This window comes from Cheilinus undulatus, linkage group 15 (assembly GCF_018320785.1).
Source record: "Cheilinus undulatus linkage group 15, ASM1832078v1, whole genome shotgun sequence".
In the NCBI taxonomy this organism is placed as follows: Eukaryota; Metazoa; Chordata; class Actinopteri; order Labriformes; family Labridae; genus Cheilinus; species Cheilinus undulatus.
The window spans coordinates 29,534,869-29,551,652 of NC_054879.1; the positions used below are offsets into that span (position 1 = coordinate 29,534,869).

A 16,784-nucleotide genomic window follows, 5' to 3' on the forward strand; every position below is an offset into this window, starting at 1 on the left:
GAACAAATCCATCTATAGATTAAACCTGTTTTATTGGGATTTGGAGGTTTTGCTGTGGTACTGTGTAGCTGATGTCTTAGGGCACTGTGATTGGATGACAGGTGTAACTTGATGGTTGTGATCAGTACATGATGAGCTCTGTGTTTTTGTGGTTGACCATCGATCAGCTTAATGAGGGTCAACAAAGTATGGTGCCTTGGTACTCCAGTGGTGGGTCAGGACCAAAACTGGATGATGGATATAAGCCTGGCAAAAATATATGGGGAATATGGGAAGAATATGCCTACATTTCCTTGTTCTGTCACATAATCCTGATTTCTCATTGAAACATTTGGTTATGATTGAAAAATGCATGAAATGTGGGTCACAATTTGTTGTAAAGGAGGAGGTGGTGTTGGGTCCTGATGCTAAACCTGGTCTAGTGATCACAGAAGAGAAAAGTCAATCACAGGAAAAGGGGTATCAAACAATTTCAGCTTAAAATTTGTGACGTCCCAGATAACCTCCCATTTTCACATACTCCGCCTGCAATGCTACCCACTTGTGGAGGAAATCTCTCCCTTTCTGGTCAGTCTTTGCAATTCCACTGCCTGCGCTCCAATCTGTGTTGGTGCATCCCACTCCACTTCACTGGAAACATGCACTCTTTTTTTTTTTTTTTTTGCACTGGCCACTGGCAAACCACGCCAATCCATACAGAGCAGGTTGATTCAAACAGCTGAAAAAATGCGCCCATGTTAAGCGCCCATGCTTGGTAGAGCAGGCACCCATTTACCTCCAATTTACACATACATCAGCTGCACCACAATTCGCCTGCAATGTGCACTGCAGAGCAAATCGCTCCCTCTCCAGTCAGTCGGAGCAGTTCCAAAGCTTAGGCTCCAGACTGTCTCTAGCACATCCTTGACATGTCCCAGAAGCACCACTCTGCTCTGCTTCACAGGAGATACACACCATATGTATTTTTCAGCTAAACCATGTAGAGCAGATAGATCCAAACAGCAGGAAAAACATGCAAAATTTCTAGACAACCTCAACAAGTCACTGGGAGGTCAGTGGGTCACAGGTGCCACTGACGAGGTAAAGTTAACATTTGAGGTGGAATACTACAGACTTTTAAATAAAAATTACACATCCTTTGTAGAAAACAGAAACCTTTTGACTTCATAATGTACTCACACATGGTGGAAGCAATAAAATTATGGAATCATGTCAATATAATGGCAAATAAACCTCAGAAAGGCAAAATGATCCGCTGTTGAAACCTTGTAGTCCTGTGATCTGTGATCTGTGATCTCACATCCCACTGCACAGCACTGCACAGCACTCTAGACTGGCTTCCATTCGGTTGGAGCAGAGTGCTGCGCACTTGGATCGCAGAGCTGGACGAGTATGTGGAAATTGGACGTAACAGGGGACAGTTGGCAATCATGTGTACACTGATAACGCTAAAGTCCTGGAGGATTCAATGCTTATGCTTAAGGACGAAGATTTCGATCTGGCCATAGATTAGCAGATCAGCAGATCAGAGGATCAATCATAAAGGGTTTTTGAGATGCTGAGCAACATAACTTGTTGACGTCTGTAAGAACTGGAAAATCGAATACACTGCAGTACAAACAGACACACAATGCCAGGTCTGTTTTTAGACTCTCCAATGTTTTATTATCATTCTTGCATTTTCTGTTTTTTTTTCTTGTGTCCTTCTCTGTGACAACTTCATCTTTCCTTATTTGAATCAGAGCGTGGATATGCTTTTGTGCCGCATGTGTTATTAAAACTGGCCCTGACCCGGAGACGCGATGCCTGCTTGTCGGGTAATTACACTTCTCCTCAGTAACACAACAAAACCTGAAAAACCTTTGTTACCTGATGTTTGCTGCATTCAATATATTCTGTGCTCTCAAGGTAAAACAGGCTATCACACTGACTGGATAACATCATCATTCATACAGCAAACACAATGTCTTTCTCATTCTTCTCAATCCAAAGTAATCACCAGCGCCGATTTCTGAAACTATCTCCTTTCAGTGCATCTGGTCACTTCTCTTTGGAGAATCAGCGGGTGTCTGCGTGTGAAATGAGTGACAAAGGAAAGCAATAACACAAGATAGTGTTTTCTTCTGCAGCTACAGGCCTGTTTTACATCTCAGACACCAAAACATCTCTAGCAGAGGAGAGGAGGCAATTATTCAGTGTCTGTGTTTGATAGCTTCTCCTATTTGACCTGAGTAGCAATGAGCACCTAGCTAGACTGCAGCTTAACCCAGCAGACGTTCAGGAGAAATTATTCTCTTCTGTCTTTTGACCTTTTGTTTGGCTCTTGCCAGAAATCTCTTGGTTGTGAGCCAACAGACAGACTGGAATGTTTCTCTGCTGAAGTGACTGATCTGTGATTCATGTTGTGTGTGAGCTGTGGAGTCCAGACTGGTGAAGGGGGATGGTGCTACAAGTGTAGCTTTAATCAAGAGCTCATTAGTTAATTGGTGCTGAACATGGAGAACATACAACACCGTATGTTCATGAAATGAGCAATAAATCAGGCATTTTGAGTCTGGATTTGTCATCGTCTCATACCTTAATGTGATGTTTGGTGAGAGGATTGACCGTTATGTAGCTGCAGCCTACTAAACCCTTACCTTATAGCTGTTAATCTAAGCTCGTAATTGACCTGCTCTTATGATATAGCTCTTTAAGAATATTTCTGTGGACTTCTGACTTCATATGAAAAGGAGCTATAGATTTACAGTAAACATTGAGTGAGAGAGTGTAGGATCGCATGCACCAATCAGGATCAGGAGTTGAAGATGTGTACCTGTGCAGCACGGACTGTAGCCCCTGTACATCAGACGTGATGTACAAGGGCTACATTTGTGATCTAATTTGAAATATCTATCCATATTTTGTGTCAAGCTGAAAAAATGCATCTAAGGGCTGGAAAATGGAGCCTTAGTATTTTCAATACAATGAAAAATGAATTTTCCATTGTTTGGTACTCTTAATGGTTTTAACGATCAGTGCTGTCAAAAAGTACCACAGCTATAAAAAAACATCATCTATTTCATAGAACTGGAGTCTCAAAATCTTAATTGCAACTTCTCTTAAAGGAAATTAGATAATATTTGGTGCTAAGGTTTTCTATTTTGCAATTATGGCAAAAGATAACCTTGCAAAGCATGTGGATTGGCATGCTTTTAAATACAAAAACAGTATATATATATGCTTGTTCCTGGACAGAGAATGACCAGACCAGTCGGCATCATTTGAGGAGAAAGAGCTGGTAGCAATGAGCAGGGTGTAGTGACTACAAGCCTTTGAATAACAGTGGCTGGTGAAGAGACTAGTATGGATGTAGCTATGGTGGCAGACTTATCAAATTATGACACTTCTTTAGTCAAAGAAGTCACCAATCACCATTTTGTTTTTTTTTTTTGAAAGGTTCTGCCCTTCCCAAACACCATCTATGGGGTGTTGCCCACATGGACGTGAAATATATTCCATGTTATGGTTATATGAAACAGTCTATCTGGTATCGACCAAAGTGCCAGATAAACAGTTTCACATATCTATCACATGAGAAATATATCACATCTATATAGGCATTTGCCTATTGCCAGTGTTTGGGACAGATGTTCTACCTGTAACGTTCATTACAGGCCAAGCAGAGCAATGAAGCACATGACATAGTAGCCATTCACAGGAGCTGTTATAGTTGCTAACTACTACTGTAGCCAGTGGATGAAACAAAGTAACACCATAGAAGGACCTATGTTGTCCAGTTCTGATAAAAACTGTTGCTACACTGTAGCTACATCTGAGCTAATCACTACGCCAGCGCTATACAAAGATAGTTGTAGATGAACTTTTAAAAGTTGCTTCACATGGTAGCAAGCAACTGTAATTAGTTTATTCAACTCAAATAAACAGGTTGCATCTTGCCTGCCTGTAGCTACCACTGTGTTCCCAAATGACGCTGATTTGTCTGTCGTTCTCAGACCTTGCACCAACATTTCAGATCTGAGCTTTTCAAGATTGGTCTGCCTGATGACAGACATGGAGTCTGGCTTTGCAAGGTTAATCTGCCATGTCACGTTAATCAAAACAGGTATTTTTAATCTTACCCTATTTTGAAAATGTGACAACCCCAACTCTTGATGGCAAATAACGGCAAGGTTAAATGGATGACCAACACAGCTCACCACTCACTAACAGATTCATTCACCAACAGCCAGAGTTTTCACTCTCAAAACTCCAAATCTCAAAATGCAAATTTAGAGAAAATGATTTATAAATGTGACAAGCTGTTAGATACCTTTAAAGTCCACTGCAGTCTCAATTTCAGTCAAGCTCCCTCCCTTATCATTGGGTTGTGGTATGTTTTACAGAACCTGTTGTATTAACACACATGTTGTTGACACATATCAACAAGTTGACCCTCTATTTCTGATGCCAATCTAACTTTATGCTTCACATTTACTATCAGCTCCATGGCTGTGTTTGTTGTGCTTCCTCCTTTAGTCAGCTTGCCTCTTGAGTGGCTATTGCTCTGTTCCATGTAACAATCCTGCTCAAATCTGACTGACAGATTTCTGAGCAGATTGACAGATTGAAGCGGAAAAACATCACTCTAAACACACCTAAAACCAGAGGAACTTCTGACAAGATAACCTGTAGAACCATCTGATTATCGGACCTTTGCTGATTCAGAAAAAGGGAATCAGGGCCAAAGTCATTACAATGCTCTTGTTAACTGGAGGAAAATGTTGGTGAAACTTGATGGGATTATAACCTTATACAGGATTATACAGGAACTTTATTATCAGTGGGACATCCTTGGACCTCTCTTGGTGACCCACAGGAGGGGCTCACTTCCAGAGTCCATGCATGCATTATTAAGCACAACTTAAGACAACTGTCCTTCTCTCCCGTCTTCTCTGTCTTTAAAGGGAAGGCTTAGGCAGTGGTACTTCACACAGCAGACAAGGTGCAGCTCATATAGACTGAGCTTTTTTCTGTGACACATGGATCAATAAAAACTTGGCCTTCTTAGACTCTTTCCATCGACTAATGTTTAGTCCACTATGAGCGGGGCAGCCCAAAGGAAAAGGTTACTCTGTCTGTCAACAGTGACAGCTCTGATGAACATTAAAAGTGTGCTGCTTGGATCTTTTTGCCCCCTTAGGCTTCAGTTTTTTTCTTGTAAACATTTTTTGTGTCCCTCTGCCTCTACAGCACTACTGAGTTTGATTCTCTGTTGGTTTTGGTTACTATGGCGATAGAAGTGGCTCTCGGCGGGGGCTGGAGGGTCTGTTTCAGTCCGAGGCAGACAGAATAAGAGCCGGGTGTGACAGTGATTAATGTCCTGGCAGAAACAGAGACAGACGAGTCTCAGGGCCACGTTCTCACCATCACAGTGTTGAGAAGCGCGCCAGACCAACGCGCCGTCTCTCTCACATCATAACGGACTGACGCTTAATCACAATCATGTGAATTATTTATAATACAAAAATCCATTACTTTCTCAACCAGGTGGATGAAAGCTGGAGTAAATTGAAATGTTGGATTAAGCCAAAGAGGAAATGAGATTCACCTGTGTGCCTTCTAAAATCAATCCTCGCCATCCTGCTGATTAATGGGAAAACATTTGTCCCCCCCCCCCCCCCCCCCCGTCTGCTGCTCACGTCTTATTTTAAAACATCAAAGAAGAAGTGGCGGGCTTCATCAGGTGGCAGCTAGTCAACTGTTGAGAGTTATGTGGGGCTCTAGTTAATGTGCAGCCTGTTAACAAGGAAGTGGAGTGATGGAGGACCAAAGGCCAAACGTCTGCTTGATGGAGATAAGCAGCCGACCGTGGTACCACTGTCCCCTCCCCAAAAAATCCAAAAACAGTGTCTGGATACTCAGCCAGCAGGGTTAGGATGACGCAAACTTAGTTGTATCTGCATTGTACTGTGGTTTGAGCAATATATTGAGTTCTTTATAATACTAGAAAATGATGAGAAAACAAGACTTGTTATTCTCATATATATATATATATATATATATATATATATATATATATATATATACTGTTTTTGTATTTAAAAGCATTAACATTGTTAGCATCAGTCACAACACAATGATGTGTGAAGTCTGCTCCTTAAGGTCTCATTTCAGTGGAAACAACTCTCAGACAGATCAGTGGACAAGTCAAAAGTCATCTGTCCCTCATGTCATCAAACTTTTACCTTTTCTGGTCCCTTATTTCCCTTTCAATACACAACAGGTTCCTTTTTTCTATAAATAAGCTAATGTCATAGGCTGTGTCCAAAATCCGAAACTCATTCCATACGCTGTATTCACTCTATGGTGAGCTGTCTATAATGGACTAATCTGCAAAACACAAACCATGTAGGACACTAATCCGGCCTTGGACGATGACATCATCACAGTCACAAACGTATAGCAACAACGCTCAAACTGTGCAGTATTTTTAGGCATGTTTGGGCCAGAAAATGAGGTTGGTGTAAGGCGTATATGTGCCCAGAAAGCCTGCCGAGGCCACCATTGGATAGAAAGGAAGACTGAACCGACCCAGGTTGTACTCTGGATGTCCTTGCTTGTTACCAGGGGAATGGGAATAATCTGTTGTAAAAATAACAAACTTCACACCTCCAGGGCGGAGTGAGGAGTGGTTTTCATGAGTAAGCATAGCCTAGCTTACCTTCTCGGGTGGGAAGCAGGGTTGCCATAAGCCCCTGGTGGTGCTGTGGATGTCCCAAAGTCTGGGAACCACTGGAAATCTTGGGACGTTTTACCAAGGGTGAAAGGGCCCAGACAACAGAGAAGCTTGACCTTGCCTTCTGAGCCACACGTGTTGACATGTGTCGAGATGGAAATTACCTAGTAATACGTCTGTATTTTACCAAGTAATAACTCAGTAATGTTTAGGAAGTATTGACCTAGTGAAGAGTATCAATTATGAAGTAATTCCTTGTGATATTGTGGCAATTCTCAGGTAATTTGGTAGTATTATACAAAGTATTTTCTTAGAAATCAGATGACAGTTTTCCATACAAGCTGCATGATAATCACCACATAATTTCTTTGTTTTTTCTTTATTTATATTAAAGAGAGCCTTTCCAAAATACATTTTAGGTAATTTTTAGGGTAGTGTTAGATTTAGCAGTTAGGGTACAGGGTTAGGTTAGGGTAAAATACCACCTAGTTTTCTGAGAGTTCCCACGATTTTACAATTTTAGGGTTAAGGGGTTAGGGATAGGTTTAGGGGTCAGGGTTAGGGAATAAGGGCAAAATACCACTTTTTTTTTTTTTTTTTTTTTTTTACAAGTGTTAGGGGTTTATTGAAAATTACCACCTAATCCCAGAGAATTGCCACAATCTTATGAGAAATTACTTGAAAAATCAATATATAATATTACTGGGTAATTACTTCCTTTATATATCAGATTTTTGGATTATTAAATGGTAGCATGACACCTTACTAAAGAGTAATTAGCACATTATTCTTGAGAAATTCTTAGATAATTGTCCATTTTGCTCAGCCCTTATTATACCCATCATATTTTAAATATTTTGATCATCTGTCTCTGTAAACCTAGCTCATGCCTCATGTTGGACACATTTTTGTGCCATATGAAATGACCTCAAAGCTTCACTGCGTCACCTGTTCCTTTTTCATGTCCCCCATCTGGATTTCAAGGTCCATTAGATTTTCTTTTGAGGATCTCGGTTTTTGCACTTGAGCGCGTTTTCCCTCCCCTGCCTCTCTACTTCAGCGCTCCTCTTCAGGGCTTCAGCTGAAAGGAGCCTCTGTTCGGCTGCTGTAGTGCAAAGTGTGATTGTGAGGAGCATGTGCTGGAGATACATCTCATCCTGGGAGGGAGAAAAGACTCTTCTTCTTTCTTTTCTTTGACCTATACACCTGGTGGCTCCTGCGTACAACCTTTAAATACTCTCTGCTCTCTGCGACCTGAACTCCTGCTCCTCCTATCTGATGTCAGTAGCAGCGTAAAGGAGCTGAAAATATGTGATACTGGTGTAAGATTTAGTAAAGACATGATGAATGGGCTCCAGACATACACACATTCCTTTGTGTATTCATTCACCTAAAGGAGGTAACATTACCTTGTCATTTTTCTCCCCTGACCTCAGTGGAACAAACGTGTCGGCCTGTTTTTCTGATTACTTTTCCCCCAGATGCTAAAGGACCACAGGTAGTTTTAGCGAGGAAGGAAGTGCAGCACTTTCCAGCGATGTTTAAATCAGCGGCTGGATGTTTGATGGCAGAGTAAATGTCGGCCCCCGTCTCACAGCAGATTGCTTTTGCTAGTCTTGGCCAGCAGCCCCATTCATCACCCTCCAGAGTAGCAGCTTTAGTCAAGCCCTTTATTTTAAACCATGGCTAAGGTCCCAGCAGTGGGCCCATAGGTAAAATGTTTCCCAAAATGCCCAATTTCTTTATGTGGAGAAGAAACAATCTGGCTACTGCTCAAGGATTTTTGGAGATACCTCAATAATTAATAAATGGTGCTTTCAAATTAAAGGGGAGACATAAAAAAAATATATATTTTTAGCATTTTTGCACATGCATTAGGATATTCAGAGTATCTACTGTACCAAAATTGTGAAATAATGTTAATCCTCAAATATTAACCAGGTTGTTTATTTACAAAATAGCAGAAGGTGCCAGGCCTTTATATGAAAGAGGGCTATAAGTACAAATAATGTAATTTCAATATGATAAAGCAAGGGAATATCTTATCCAATCGTCCAATCACACTCTGAGAGTTTCTTAAAGCTTCTGCTCTTCCCAAATATTCTCTATGGCAGGGGTGTCCAAACTATGGCCCAGGGGCCAAATGCGGTCCACGGTCCATTTTTGATTGGCCCTTAACAAATTTTGAAAATAAGATGAAATCACACCAGAACATGAAGCTTTTCCTCGACCGTATTGTACATTTTAGTTCCAGTGGGAGGTGCTACCATGCTAATGCTGTAAACAAAAATTTTGACAGGAAGAATTGATTGATGTTTTTTTAAATATGTGACTGAACTAAGACAACACTATAAACTAGAAAAGAACTCGGACAGCACAGACCTCCGCCATTAGCCCTATCTCCCAATAGTAAAGAATCCTTTAAAAAATTCCTGGATCCAGACGGTGATCCAGATCACTCCCAAAATCTAATCAGTTCTCCCTTATGCCATTTCTGACATTTCCTGAAAATTACATCAAAATCTGTCCAAAACTTTTTGAGTTATGTTGCTAATAAACAAACTAACAAACAAATAATACCCAACAATACCCATCCCTCACCTGTCATCTTCACACACAGATTCCACAGCTAAACTTAAGTGAAGGTCCAACATTGTTTTTCTCCAGTATAGCTCAGAGCTAGTCTATACTGTGTGTTCATTTAGACCACAGGAGACTGTTAAAAGGTGGACAACAGCTATGATACACCATCTTCAAACAAACTACATTGCTATATAAGATTGCACCGTGGAGGACTAATCTGCAGCTGTAAAGGAGGGGATGGCTTATCGGTAGAAAAATAATTTTGATAAATGTCCTCTGACTCCTCTAGCAACAAGTGAAGATGCACTCTGTTTGACAAATGACACATGACTCAGCTGAAAATGAGCATGATAAAGAGTCTAAAAACTAGAATGTGCAGCTTTGTTCTTTGGAGATGAAAAGCTCTCACAGATGAAAAGGGACTCATCAATTGTTTCACAGTTAATTTGACAAATAGCAGACTCATATGGCATACTAAATAGCATTACTCTGCCTCTCTGTGACAGCTGCAACTTGTTGTGTTGCTAAAGGCTTGACCCCAACCACAGAGGACAGTGCTATAGGGAGATCTTCAATATGGTACGTACTGTATACGAGCTGGTCTCATTTTAATTAAAGCTGCATTTTTAACCTTTTGAGAGCAGCTGAACTCCAATGCAAGGTGAAAATGCACATTTATATTCTTTTCTAATTAAAGTCATGGGAATTTGTCAGCAGATCCATCCTGTAGACACAAAATGGTTATCTGATGAACAGGGTCCTGATTATCTTTCGAGTGAGTTTAACTAAACCCATTTATAACTAAATCTGCAACACAAATCAACATTAAATTTCCAGTTAAGGTCAGAGTTTCCCACTACTTATACTTTAATGGCATCATTAGCTGACAAAACTCCAACTTTGGCATAATCACTGCAAAATGTAGTATCTAAAAAGACACTTTTAATGCCTGTTTCATCATGACCTTAAGCTTAGCCACCCATTTGACCTGACATGGCTGAAAGACGAGGTTGGTGCTGGTGCTACTCTGCTCCTTCATTATGTCCAAATCCTGCATTTATAGAAGATGCTGGTGTATTGTAAGGTAAACAACTTGGAGTGTGATGTGCAGTGTTGAGTGAAAAATCCTCAATGACAGAAAACAAATGATCAGCAAGGGCTAATATAGCTAATGTAGCTAACGTCAGTTTACCCTTAGCTACATTAGCTGTGTTGGCATGTTTTCATGGAGGAAAAGCTTTTTTTACTGTTCATTAAATGTTTGTAGTTGGTTTTGCAGGTCAGGGTTTTAAGTTTTATCCTTTATTATCCTAACCCTTGCCCTATCCTTTACCCCAACCCAAAGAAAATGTCATTTTTGAAGTTATTGGGGCAGATCCACCAAAGAATAGTGCAGTTTTTTGACTGTGGAAATTGCCCCAAAAAATAGCATCTGATCCACAGAGCATATGCAAAGGGGGGAATCCACGCTAACACAAAGTGCATGCAAACTGAAATCAAACATCAGAGCAGCATGTCTATATCGGACACCTCTAAATAAATCAGCTCAAAATAAAGTTTCAGACAGGTTCATCTCTTTATAGTGGAAATATGTGACTTTTTGTCTGTTCACTAAGGCTGTTTGTCTGTAAATTGTTTATGCTTCTGTACAATGAAACAACTCTGCCATTATGCAGCACATGCACTGCGTTTGGCCCTTTCAAATGTTTTATTTTCAAACATGAAAACAGTCAAAGATATTCAATCCTGCTGTTAGACAGAGCATGAGCACTAAAGGGTGATGTTTCTCTGGTATTTTAGTTCTTGTATTTGAATAAAAGACTTGGGAATATTTCCTACTTGTTTATTTCTTTTATCACAGCGGGGTAGGTGGGGGCGTCAGGAAGTCATTCCTGATGTTGATGTTAATGCTATCTGACAGTTCGCAATGGAAAAAATAGCCCAAAGATGGGGATTCTGTTTATGGCTCTGCTCTCACTGGGGGAGTTTTCTGGAGTTGTATGAACAAAATATTAAACATATAAGAAATCCATCAGACGAGTCAGGAGTGGCTGGTCTGGCTGTAGTCAGGTCATGGTTTGGCTGTCGTATCTGTACATAGTGCGACAAAGAACACTCAATCCAGCTGAATATCGGCGTGACTTCCAAATGAGTAGTGCGACTCAAAACACCTGGGTGAATCTGATTTAATTTACACAGCGTACACTCACTTCAATTGACCAGTGACTGATTTCCAAACATATTAGTTTATCAGATAACATAGCAACACATGCCAAGTGCACTCGGGAAGCAAAAGTCGTGTGCGTTTTAGTGCCTGCATATATTGAGCAAGATTTGGTGATAGCTCCTCTTTGCAAACTCTCAGTAGTGTCTGATATTTACAGTCTCACAGTTTTCTGCAGTGTTCTTCTGGATTTTGGTCAAATCTTACCACGCTGTCTTGCAATCAAATTGGAAATATCTAACATCAATCTAACTTTAAGTTATGGTGAAATGTTGATAATTTTGGAAATGATCTCCAACCTTGGTGCAGCAGATAACCTGTTGATTAGCAGTAGCCGCTTGGATGTTATCACTAACAAGTCGCTGCTGTGTAGTTGATGCAAGCTTGTCTTTTAGCTTGTTGTGCTTCACAAGAAATGCACAGAGGCTTTAGTTGAGTCACTGTACTTGTCATTTATTTAACTGCTGAATAAAGTGAATTGAAGCTTTAGTAAATGAGGTTTATGCATCCTTTAAGACCATCAAAGTTTCAAATTGTTTCAAAGATAATAAAAAGAGACAGAGTGAGAGCTTGTCATTCAGATTTGTCCTTGCAGTCTCTCACTCTGCATCTGATTTTATGCCTAGGATGTGACCTTGTTTCTGAGCCTCCTCTGTTCTCTAAATCTGATTTAAATGTAACACGCCAGCCTTTATTTACCTCATTTAGCAGCCGTGGCGTGCTTTAGTCCCATCATAAACACCTGGTTGGCTCCATGAATGGCTCCATGATGAAGGTAGATAAAAAGTACTGGCATCACGTCATTGTTACAGCGCCGGCAATTACCAGCGGGTCAGACAGGCAGTTGTGTTTGTGTGTTATTTGGACACATGCTGCTCTCTCATTTTCTGTAGCACTCTTAGTTTTCGCCTCTCATTTCAGCTCCAGTGAATTATGATGCCCTCGGGGAGCGTCAAGAAGACAACGGGAGTGAAATACTCCTCTCACAGCTCTCTCATCACCGTTCAGCAACTTTCAGGTCGCAGACACGGACGTTCAGGATTTTGGAGGGAGGCTAAAGACTTTGACTGAAGGTCAGAGGCTCAGACTTCAGGCTGGCATAATTCACAGGCTTTTATTACATGCAGATGTCTCAGCTCGTGGGTGCAAGGGCCCTTAGGTGCTTTCTCTTATTTAGAGAGTAGGCTGCAATTTAGTTGTGTTTATGAAAAAGTTCAATTTACGACAGTAGTTGCAGATATTTCCTTTAGTTATAAAGGCTCAAACAGCACACTGCAGTGCCAAAAGTACACCATATTGCAGTGCTATTCCTATTTCTAATTGCAACTCAACTTTGGGCAATAAACTGCAGCTTACTGAGACTGCAGGAGACTTTTTTTTTTTACACCAGGTTAAAGGGATTTGCTCGTGTTAAGTCACAGGAGTATTAGCGAGGTTTAACACTGATGTTGAGTGATAAGGCCTTTGTTCTCTGCAGGCACTCCAGGTGTTAGATGGTGTTGAGGTCAGAGCCCTCAGCAGATCAGTCAAGTTGTTCCATGCAAACCTGAGAAATCTCTATTGACCTGGTTCAGTGCACAGGAGCAGTGTCATGTGGAAAGAGGATGCAGGTTACATGGCTCTCTAGTGTCTGAGCTCCCTACTGAATCATGATGATATGTTTACTTACTGGATGTAACACGTTACAATAAGACACGTAAAACTGGGCATAGTTGCTCTAATGAATGGAGAATTATCTGCCTCTTAATTAGTTAAATTGGAGATTAAAGCTGAATGAAATAGGGTTTTCAAATGTGACTGATGTATACAGGCCACTTATAGTCCCTTTGCAGGACATGGGATGTTAGTCACATGAATTAGAAGGCAGAACTCTCCTCTCTGTTTCCACCTCACACTTACAGCCTAAAGGACCAAGGGGCAGTCGCCCCTTCTGGTGCCCTAATGTTAGCAAAAACACCACAAAATGTGGCCTCTCTGATTCCCCCTATGGTACATCAACATGATTAAGTGCCCTCCAGGTCCGTGGTTCCCACCCTTTTTCCCTTAGAGCCCCCCCCCCCCCCCTCATATCTAAGAACAGTTAAGCCCCCATGACCTACTTGGACAAATTAAACATCAATTTTAATTGTTTTCACTGAGAAAATACCAACAAGATAGGCCTTAATACACTTATTCTTGACAAAAGATCATGTATAAAATATCCATTATTATGATGGTGTATTAGTGCCACTTTAAAAAAAAATTCAGAGGATCTATTAGTTTGGAAGAAAATAATGTTAAATTCCCAAGTGTAAAAAGTTGTTATTTACAAGAAAAAAAATTATTTTTTTTTCTAATTGCAAAGTTGTAAAGTTGTAAGATTGTAAAGTTGAAAATCCAACCCTTTTGAGTAAACTCTCTTTTTATTTTTTTACTGTACACTGTTGTAAATTTACACATTTAAAAACGTTTGAGTATTCCTTTAAAATTTCTTAGAGTCTGAAATTCTGAGTTTGGTTTCTTTTAAGTTCTCAACTTTATAACTCCAAAAAAACATTTTTTATATTGCCAGAAATGTTGACTTTTTTGCACAAAAATGGTCCTAATTCAATAGGTTTCTAATAATGCTTTAATAAGGGTTTGTATGTTGTATGTTTGTATGTTCATCTAATTATGCCAGCGTCAGAGCAAGCAGAGTCCTGTGCCCCCCCTTGAGATTTTTTTTCCTTCCCTAATGGCACGGGCATATTCCAAGATGACAATGCCAGGATTCATTGGGCCAAAGGTGGTCCAACGAAATATTAGAGTGTGTGACCTTTTTTTGGTGGCGACTTTTTTTTTGGCCAGGCAGTGTAGAATAAAACATAATTGACCCAAGACAAGACTGCATGGGAATTTTGAGGAATTTCCTCTTATCTTTGTTATCCAAGGAGAAAGAGATCAATAAGAAGAAATCCTAAGACAAGTACTGATATTTCCTCTTCATTATAGGAAAACTTAAGAAAAGTACACATATGCATTTAGTGATATGTACACTTTTTGCCAGATTTTCTCTCCTGGTACACATGCGACCCACTGGAAAAAGCTTCAAAACCCACTTTTGGGTCCCGACCCACCAGTTGTACCACTGATCTAGGGCCTATGTCCTGTTTCCCACATGTTGCTGTCTAACATTTGTTTTTTTCTTGAATTCTGTCTAAAAACCTGCAACCTGTGAAGAGGCACAAATCTATGAAATTCTTCCTGAGACTCAAAACTGATGTAAAAAAGACCAAAATGTTAACATTTGATTAAGTTTTATTTAAAATCCAGCCCCACAGCATCTGCTTAGAAACAAGCTGGCCCTTGTACAAATAAAGTTGATGGCCCCTGTATATAGTCATGTACCCATAAAACAGGCTGTAATCTAGAGACTAGACCCTAAAATAGAATGTTACTCCTCTTAAATTTTTTTCTCTGAACGTCAAAATCTCCTCTGAACGTCCCTCATCTCCAACACCAACCCACCCCGGCCGCTCTCAATGCCCCTTGCTTCTTCGACAGCGTGCCCTGGCTGGCAGGATGCCCAGACACCCTTGGCGATTTATAAATCTGCGGTGATGCTGGCCGTGCCCACGCGTCTTTGACTTTGCTGAAGATGTGCTCCTATTCATTAAGTCGGCACAAATGACAGAGGGCCGCTTGTATTCTGCAGAGAGAGGGATAAACAAGACATAAAACACAGGGTTGTTGGTCGGGGACAGCCAATTTGTGGTGGTTAGACTGTGTTTAGCTTCAGGTGTCCTCTCTCTGTCCCTCTCTTCCTCCCTCCTTCAAAGTCCTTCTCCTTTTCTTTCACTTGTTTTTATATCAGAATGTGAACCTGCAGGTGATGTAAATGAGTAATTTCCAGTTGATGCTTATTTCTGTGAGATTTATGAAAGCGGGGATCTCCTGGTGTGTGTTCAAGTCTTTCTTCTTTTATGAGTTGTTTGCTTTGGATTAGTTTCATCAAACAGTAAAAACAAGTAATGCATTTGGAATCACGGCACCCTGCAAGATCTGCGGGAGATTGAAGTTTTAGCTTGTTGTCTTGTAATTTCCATGTTGCTGGCTCTGTTCTGCAGGTGTTGACAACACAATATAACAGCTATTACACCTGAGCATTTTGTTTACACAGAAACTTTCCTGTTCTATTAACTCATACAGCTTTGGATGGTGACAGTGATTTAATGGGATTTTCAGTGTTTTCACACCCCGAATATTCAAATTCAAAATCTCCACAACAGTCAAAAATAAGAGGAGTTCATGTTCGATTTATATGAGGGATGCCCTGATCATGGTTTTTAACCTGACACACCAAATCCACTGCATGTAATATAATTGAGATCCTTCTGGGAACAGCCTGTAGTCTGTTTGTGCAGGGCACAACTGATGTAGTGGGCATACAGTGAGCTCAACAGGCAGCTGCTATTGTTCACTATCAGAGGGGCCAGTTGGGAGAAGAGCAAAAACAAAAAGAAGAAAATGCCCAGTTCTAAAGCTTTATCCAAGCTAATTGCTTTAATGTCTGCCAGTGTTTATAGGCATGCAGTACAATTGAGCCTATCCAGAGCTACCACCTTGTTCTCCTTAAGTGATCCTGATTGGTCCAGCTGTTTCAGATTGAAGACTTGCAAGATTTATCTGACTGATGACCAGAGGTGTGGACTCGAGTCATGCAACTTGGACTCGAGTCAGACTGGAGTCCCAATTTTGATGACTTTGGTTTCGACTTGACAATATCATCAAAGACTTGTCCGATGACTTGAAAATACTTGAGATTTTCAGTGAGTGTGTTGAGTAAAATGTGCCTCCATTCAAAGTATTCAGCTAACGCAGTGATACTCAACCCCTGTCTCTCGAGCCTCTTGTGGCTCTTTAGTGACCAGTTGCGGCTCTTTTAGGGCTTACTTTAAAAAATCCTCCCGAAATCCTCTATAAATAGTAGTCCACACAAAGAAGACAGACTTTAACTTCCAAATTAGAATGAAAACTTGTATATTATTACCGTTGGATGCACGCTGGATGGAGGAACGTGCGTAAAACAGCGCAGAGGAAGTCCGCTGGTGGCGCATGTCTTCATTAAGTTAATTCATAGAGGTGCTGTTTCGTGTTCGAAATAAGCTTCTAACACCCTCGTTTTAACACATTTCTTCAGTCACTCCCTGCCAATGCTCTCCCATACTCGATGATGATGCACTTTTACAACGTGCATCATCATCAACGAGCCAAACACACACGGATCACATTTTGTAATAA

The 16,784-nt window shown here is 40.6% G+C and overlaps 1 protein-coding gene across 3 annotated transcripts in view; it reads left to right on the forward strand.

Moving 5' to 3' along the window:
* The window catches only part of sema5ba (sema domain, seven thrombospondin repeats (type 1 and type 1-like), transmembrane domain (TM) and short cytoplasmic domain, (semaphorin) 5Ba), a 332,738-nt gene that overhangs the window by 19,508 nt on the left and 296,446 nt on the right, over positions 1–16,784 (forward strand). Inside the window, exon 1 of one of the 3 annotated variants that reach the window (XM_041807242.1) lies at positions 12,503–12,598. The exons of the other annotated variants lie outside the window; for them this stretch is intronic. The gene's annotated coding sequence lies outside the window, so the exon portion shown is untranslated. Of the gene's footprint in view, positions 1–12,502; positions 12,599–16,784 lie in introns of those variants that run through there. 3 annotated transcript variants of the gene reach the window in all.